Source organism: Trichechus manatus, unplaced genomic scaffold (genome assembly GCF_000243295.1).
Source record: "Trichechus manatus latirostris isolate Lorelei unplaced genomic scaffold, TriManLat1.0 scaffold00214, whole genome shotgun sequence".
NCBI classification, from domain to species: Eukaryota; Metazoa; Chordata; class Mammalia; order Sirenia; family Trichechidae; genus Trichechus; species Trichechus manatus.
In genome coordinates this window covers 1,777,508-1,786,023 of record NW_004444150.1, presented here as the reverse complement: position 1 = coordinate 1,786,023, position 8,516 = coordinate 1,777,508, and positions in this window count along the sequence as shown.

Below are 8,516 nucleotides of genomic sequence, written 5' to 3'. Positions count from 1 at the left end.
AGGCCAAAGATGAAGAAACAGAAGATTTTTACCAGCTTCTGCAGTCTGAAATTGACCGATCATGCTATCAGAATGCATTGATAATTACTGGTGATTGGAATGGGAAAACTGGAAACAAAGAAGAGGGATCAGTAGTTGGAAAATATGGCCTTGGTGATAGAAACAATGCCGGAGATAGCATGATAGAATTTTGCAAGACCAATTACTTCTTTTTTTCATTGTACTTTAGATGAAGGTTTACAGAATAGAGTCTCATTAAAGAGTTAGTACACATGTTATTTTATGACAATGGTTAACAACTCCATGACATGTCAACATTGTCCCTTCTCAACCTTGGGTTCTGTATTACCAGCTTTCCTGACCCCTCCTGCCTTCTAGTCCTTGTCCCTTGTCTTAGGCTGGGTTCTCTAGAGAAGCAAAACCAGTAAAGCATATAAATATATATATATAGAGATTTAGATCAAGCAAATAGCTCACGCAATTGTAGAGGCAAAAACATCCCAAGTCCACAGATCAGGATAGAGGTCTCTCCCAGTTCACACAGCTGCAGAAGCTGGCGAACCCAAGGTCGGCAGGTCGGAGACGGGCTCCTGCTCACAGGCTGTGAAGATCAGTGAATTCCAAGATCAGCAGAAAAGACCGCGAGGTTTCTCCTGATTCATGTAGCTGCAGGGGCTGGCAAACCCAAGGTCGGCAGGTCGGGAAACAGGACTCTTGCTTGCAGGCTGAGAAGTCCGATGAATTCCGAGATCAGCAGGTAAGCTGCTAGCTCAAGTCCCACGAACCGGAGGTGAGACAACAAGAGGCAGCAGCTGAGTCTGGAACAAGCCAAAAACCTCGGCAAGGTGAGCAGGCAGAAGGTAACGGGTGGAAGGCCGAGAGATGAAACTGAGAGGGCGGTGAGCTGCCACAGGCCCCGCCTCCGCCAGTACCACTCAGCAGATTCCATTATGGGGGTGATCACAACATTATACAACTGCTAAAACACAGAGAATAATGGTCTAACCAAGTTGACATACAATCTTAACCATCACATCCCTTGGCTGTTGTGCCCCATTAGTCTCGTTTTGTTTTATGGGCTGTCTAATCTTTGGCTGAACAGTGAACCTCGGGAGTGACTTCATTACTGAGCTAAAAGGGTGTCTGGGGGCCATAGTCTTGGGGTTTCTCCAGTCTCTGTCAGGCCAGTAAGTCTGGTCTTTTTTTGTGAATTACAATTTTTTTCTACATTTTTCTCCAGCTCTGTCCGGGACCCTCTATTGTGATCCCTGTCAGAGCAGTCAGTGGTAGCCGGGCACCATCTAGTTGTACTGGACTCAGTCTGGTGGAGACCGCTGTAGTTGTGGTCCATTAGTCCTTTGGGTGAATCTTTCCCCTGTATCTTGTTTTCTTCACTCTCACTTGCTCCTGAAGGGGTGAGACCAGTGGAGTATCTTAGATGGCTGCTCACAGGCTTTTAAGACCCCAGATGCTACTCACCACGGTAGAACTTAGAACATTGTTTTGACTACTGTAGTTGTATAGTAGGTTCTGAAGTCACGTAGTGTGAGTCCTCCTACATTCTTCTTCTTCTTCAATAGTGCTTTACTTATCCAGGGCTCTTCCCTTTCCATATATAAAGTTAATGATTAGTTTTTCCATCTCTTTAAAGAATGTTGTTGGTATTTGGATTGGGATTGTATTGTATTTGTAAATCGCTTTGGGTAGATTTGTCATTTTCACAATGTTGAGTCTACCTATCCATGAGCATAGTATGTTTTTCCATTTATGTAGATCCCTTTGGGATTCTTGCATTAGTGTTCTGTACTTTTTTTTGTATAGGTCTTTTACATCCCTGGCTAGATTTATTCCTAAGTATTTTATTTTTTAGGGGCTATTATAAATGATATTGTTTTCCTGATTTCCTTTTCATCATTCTCTTTATTGGTGTATAGGAATCCAACTGATCTTTGTATGTTTATTTTGTATCCTACTACTCTGCTGAATCTTTCTGTTAGTTCCAGTAGTTTTCTTGAGGAGTCATTAGGGTTTTCTATGCATAGTATCATATCGTCTACAAACAGGGACAGTTTAACTTCTTCATTACCAAATTGGATGTCCTTTATTTTTTTTTCTTGTCTTCTGCTCTAGCTAGAACTTCCTTCACAATGTTAAATAGGAGTGGTGATAAAGGGCATCCTTGTTTTGTTCCTGTTCTCAAGGGGAATGTTTTAAGCCTATCTCCATTAAGAATGATGTTGGCCATTGGTTTTGCAGAGATGCCCTTTATTATGTTGAGAAATTTACCTCCTATACCTATTTTATTGAGAGTTTTTATCAAGAATAGGTGTTGGACTTTGGCAAGACAAATGACTTCTTCATTGCAAATACCTTTTTCACCAACATAAACTGTGACAATATACATGGACTTTGCCATATGAAATACACAGGAATCAAATCGACTATATCTGTGCAAAGAGACAATGGAAAAGCTCAAGATCATCAGTCAGAAAAAGGCCAGGGTCCAACTGCAGAACAGATCATCAATTGCTCATATGCAAGTTGAAGTTGAAACTGAAGAAAATTAGAAGAAGTCCACAAGAGCCAAAGTATGACCTTGAGTATATGCCACCTGAATTTAGAGATCATCTCAAGAATAGATTTGACACGTTGAACACTAATAACTGAAGACCAGATGAGTTGTGGAATGACATCAAGGACATCATACATGAAGAAAGGAACAGGTCATTAGAAAGATAGGAAAGAAAGAGAAAACCAAAATGGAAGTCAGATGAGACTCTGAAACTTGCTCTTGAACGTCGAGCAGCTTAAGCAAAAGAAAGAAATGATGAAGTAAAAGAAATGAACAGAAGATTTCAAAGGGTAGCTCGAGAAGACAGAGCAAAATATTGTAATGACATGTTCAAAGAGCTGGAGATAGAAAACCAAAAGGGAATAACATACTTGGCATTTCTGAAGGTGAAAGAACTGAAGAAAAATTGGCATTAGTGAAAGATTCTATTGGGGAAATATTAAATGACACAGGAAGCATCAAAAGAAGATGGAAGGAATACACAGAGTCATTATACTAAAAAGAATTGGTCCACATTCAACCATTTGAAGAGGTAGCATATGATCAGGAACCGATGGTACTGAAGGAAGAAGTCCTAGCTGCACTGAAGGTATTGGCAAAAAAACAAGGCTCCAGGAATTTATGGAATATCAATGGAGATGTTTCAACAAATGCATGCAGCGGTGGAAGTGTTCCCTTATCTATGCCAAGAAATTTGGAAGACAGCTACCTTGTCAACCAACTGGAAGAGATCCCTATTTATCCCTATTCCCAAGAAGACAATCCAAACAAGTGCAGAAATTATCGAACAATATCATTAATATCACACTCTGGTAAAATTTTGCTAAAGATAATTCAAAAGTGGCCACAGCATTATGTCGACAGGGAACTGCCAGAAATTGAGGCTGGATTCAGAAGAGGACATGTAACCAGGGATATCATAGCTGATATCAGATGGATCTTGGCTGAAAGCAGAGAATACAAGAAAGATGTTTACCTGTGTTTTATTGACTATGCAAAGGCATTGACTGTGTAGATCATAACAAATTATGGACAACATTGCCAAGAATGAGAATTCAGAACACTTAGTTGTGCTCATGAGGAACCTGTGCACAGATCAAGAGTCAGTCTTTCCAACAGAACAAGGGGATACTTCGTGGTTTAAAGTTAGGAAAGGTGTGCATCAGGGTTGCATCCTTTCACCATACGTATTCAACCTGTATGCTGAGAAAATAATCCGGGAAGCTGGACTATATGAAGAAGAACATGGCATCAGGATTGGAGGAAGAGTCATTATCAACGTGCATAATGCAGATGATACAACCTTGCTTGATGAAAGTGAAGAGAACTTGAAGCACTTACAGATGAAAATCAAAGACCACAGCCTTCAGTATGGCTTACACCTCAATATAAAGAAAATAAATATCCTCACAACTGGGCCAAAAAGCAACATGATGATAAACGGAGAAAAGATTGAAGTTGTCAAGGATTTTGTTTTACTTGGATCCACAATCAACACTCATGGAAGTAGTAGGTCAAGAAATCAAAAGATGCATTGTATTGGGCAAATCTGCTGCAAAAGACCACTTTAAAGTGTTGAAAAGCAAAGATGTCACCTTGAAGACTAAGGTGCACCTGACCCAAGCCATGGTATTTTCGATCGCCTCATATGTATGTGAAAGCTGGATAATGAATAAGGAAGACCAAAGAAGAACTGACGCCTTTGAACTGTGGTGTTGGTGAAGAATATTGAATATACCAAGGACTGCCAAAAGAAAGAACAAATCTGTCTTGGAAGAAATACAACCAGAATGCTTCTTAAAAGCAAGGATGGCGAGACTATGTCTTACATACTTTGGACATGTTGTCAGGAAGGATCAGTCCCTGGAGAAGGACAATACCCTTGGTAAAGTACAGGGTCAGCGAAAAAGAGGAAGACCCTCAACGAGGTGGATTGACACAGTGGCTGCAACAATGGGCTCAAGCATAACAATGATTGTGAGCATGGCGCAGGACCGGGCAGTGTTTTGTTCTGTGGTGCATAGGGTCACTATGAGTGGAAACTGTCTCGACGGCACATAACAAGAACAATGACATCCACTTGATTGTTAAAATTCTCCTCTGCTGAGGTCACTCTTTGGTGAGAATTAACAAGAGACGCAAATATCTTCACAACTTCGGCCCATTCAGAGTGATCTATCCACATTCTCTTCCCCATACCTTCTTTTTTTTTTAAATTTTTTAATTGTGTTTTAGGTGAAACTTTACAGAGCAAATTTCTCAATCAACAATTTATACACAAATTGTTCTGTGACATTGGTTGCAATCCTTGCAATGTGTCAACACTCTCCTCATCGACAACCCAATTCCGTTTTCATCTGTCCATTATTCCTGTCCCTTCCTGCCATTTTGTCATTGCATTTGGGCAGGTGTTGTCCTGTGGGTCTCATATACACGATTGAACTAGGAAGAAATTCCTCCTGTGTGTTAGTGTTTGTTTTATAGATCTGTCTACTGTTTGGCTGAAGGGTGAACTGCCATTCCCATACCTTCTTGTCACCAAATTTCCAATGATGTTTCTTCAAATTTCCTGACCATCTAGAGAAAACGCAGGGCACAGTCCATGAATCAGTATACAATCTCACATCCGGCCATTTCTCCTTCAAGCAAAGTGAACATCCCGGTGCACTGCTCGATGTTCTGCCCCCTGGGACGATTTCCCTTCATGACCGTCCTTCAGGGAAGTCACAGAAAGTGGCTGCTGTGCGCCGCTGTCCACTTTTGGGTGGTGCTTGCATATCGTGCAGAACCATCTGTAAACCAGGCATGAGTTTTCTCTTCCTCAGTCAACTCATCATAAGGAACTCTCCCTGTGGCCGTAAGCAAAGCCTGGGAAAGGGCAGGTAATGTGACAGGAGTGAAGACCGTAGGCATTTGGACCACTTCCTCATGCAACTTACTTTGCCTTCTGGTCCTGTTTCAGCCTGATCTTTTATATACCACTTCCATTAAATGGTGGAGTGCTGTTGTACACATCCAACTTCATGACTCTGTAGGTCAGACAACTACCAGTTCATGATGGGCAGCTCAGGCCACATGGTGACTTGGCGTCCCATGGTTAAGCGTTCAGTCTCTACTAAGGCCCAGTAACAAGCCAAAAGCTGTTTCTCAAAAGGAGAGTAGTTATCTGCAGAAGATGGCAGGAATTTTCTCCAAAATCCTAAGGGTCTGCCCTATGATTCACCAACAGGGACCTTCCAAAGACTCCAAACAGCATTTCTATCTGCTACTGACACATCAAGCACCATTGGAACAGCTGGATCATGCGGCCAAGTGACAGAGCTGCTTGCACGGCAGCCTGAACCTGTTGCAGAGCATTCTCTTGTCCTGGGCCTCGCTCAAAACTAGTGGGGCTTTTCACATTACTTAATAAATAAGCTTGAGTAGCACACCCAAATGAAGAACATGTTGCCTCCAAAATCCAAAGAGGCCCAGGACGCCTTGTACCTCCTTTTTAGTTGTAGAAAGGGTCAGATATAACAACTTACCCTTCATTTTAGAAGCAATATGTCGACACGCCCCACACCACTAAACTCATAGAAATTTCACTGAGGTGAAGGTATCTGAATTTTTGTGGGATTAGTTTCTCACCATCTGGCATACAAATTGTCTACCAATGTCCAGAGCGTTGACACTTCTTCCTTAGTACTTCTTCCTACCTCCTTCCTGTATGCTGTTCAGAACAGTATTATCCTTAAACTTTAAATAACCTAATTCCTTACTAGGTCCAAACAGCATGATGTCATCAATGCAGTGGACCAATATGATGTCTTATGAAAGAGAAAAGTGATCAAGGTCCCTGTGGACTAATTATGGCATAGGACTGCAGAGTTGATATACTCCTGATGTAGGACAGTGTAGGACAGTGAAAGGTGTATTGCTGGCCTTTCTCGCTGGAGGCAACCTGCTTCTGGTACTCTTTCAAATCTGGAATTGAGAAAAAGGCCTCGGCCAGTTCAATACCTGGGTACTGGGTACCAGGATATGTACTAATTTTCTGAAGCAATGACGTCACATCTGAAACAGCAGCTGCAATTGGAGTCACCACCTGGTTAAGTTTATGATAATCCACTGTCATTATCCAAGATCTGTCTGTGTTTTGCAACAGTCAAATAAGAGAGTTGAATGGGGATGTGGTGAAAATCACCACCACTGTATTCTTCAAGTCCTTGATGGTAACAGTAATCTCTGCAATATCTTCAGGAATGCAATATTCCTTGTGGTGTACGATATCCATTTGTAGGGGCAGTTCTAATGGCTTCCACTTAGCTTTTCCTATCATAATAGGCCTTACTCAACTTGTCAGGGATCAAATATGGAGGTTCTGCCGGATGCTGAGTATATGTATTCCAATTATGCATTACGGAACTGGAGAAATCACGATAGGTTGGGTTCAGGGACCCACTGGAGCCACTGTGAAATGAACTCGAGCCAAGACTCCATTGATAACCTGATCTCCTTACACCCCCTCTCTGACTGGTGGGCCACAGTAATGTTTTGGGTCTCCTGGAATTAGTTTCAGTTCAGAGCCAGTATCCAGTAATCCCCCAAAAGTCTGATTATTTCTTTTTTCTCAATGAACAGTCACTCGTAAAATGCTGTAGATCCCTTTGGGGAAGGCTGGGAGAAAGATTAACACTGTAAATTTTCAGCAGTGCTGCATACCTTCTCCTGGTTCACACATTGCCCTTCACCTTTTTGGCTTGCTGGGACTTAAGTCTAGAAGCAAAATGGGTGGTGGGTGTGGGTCCTGGGAACATCCAAAATGTCTTGTAAGGCACCTACCCCAGTCGATGCTCCAAGCAATGACTCAGACCCTACCCCAGAGGGCATCTCAAACAAAGGCTCTTCAGACACATCTGGGTTAATCTCATCAGATGGTGGTGGAGAGGATAATAGTTCTACTGGGGAGGCTGACTTAGCAGACAAAGATGGAGTAATCTCTTCAGATAGGAGTAAGAGGGCTGGTTCTGTTGGCAGGAGTGATTCACTGGAATTTAGGGCTCAGTTTCCCTAGTTTCCTGTTCATCTGTCCATAGGTTCCCATTCCAAGTTTCAGGATCCCATATCTTCCTAATCAGTGCCCTCACTTTAACCTCAGACACTATTTGAGGTTGGGAATTCAGTTGGTGTTGTAATTCAGCCACTCTTACGATGGGACTCTGGGTTTGGATTTTGGGAATATCAGCTCTGTTACTACAAGAAATAAAACTTTCTTTCAGGACATGAATGGCAATTTTGAGGTCTTTTATGTGGTACTTGAACTTGTGACTCTGAAGCCCTGCATTCATCTCTTTCTTTCAGTACTTTGTCTAGCAAAGGTAGGACCAACCAACTAGCTTCCTTATATTTCTCATTCGGACAAAATTGTAGAAAAGTATCAAACACGTGATCACCCAGAGCCTCACTTCTCACCAATACTTGGTCTATTGTTGGTATATTTTGCATATTAATATTGCCACTTCATGCCATGGATTAGCAGGGCTCTTTTAACCACTGGAGGCAGAGTCGTTAGTGCCTGTAAGACTAGTCAGACTAGAGAACCAATTTAGAAAACTCATTCTTATGATTTTGTTTCTCTAGAACCACTCTCAGTACCAAATATCTTAGAATATTTGGTATATGTGTATATATATATGTATATATATACATGTGTATATATATTTGGTATATACATATATATATAATTGACTCAACAGCACCTAACAATAACATATATGTTGTTGTTATGTGCTGTCGAGTCGATTCCAACTCATAACAACCCTATGTACAACCGCACAAAACTTTGTCTGGTCTGCTGTCATCCTTATAGTCGTTTTCATGCTTCAACCCATTGGTACAGGTGATCTAAGGAACTTCCTCCCAGATCCTGGCTCTGTGGATTGAAATAAAGTTACATTCTGTT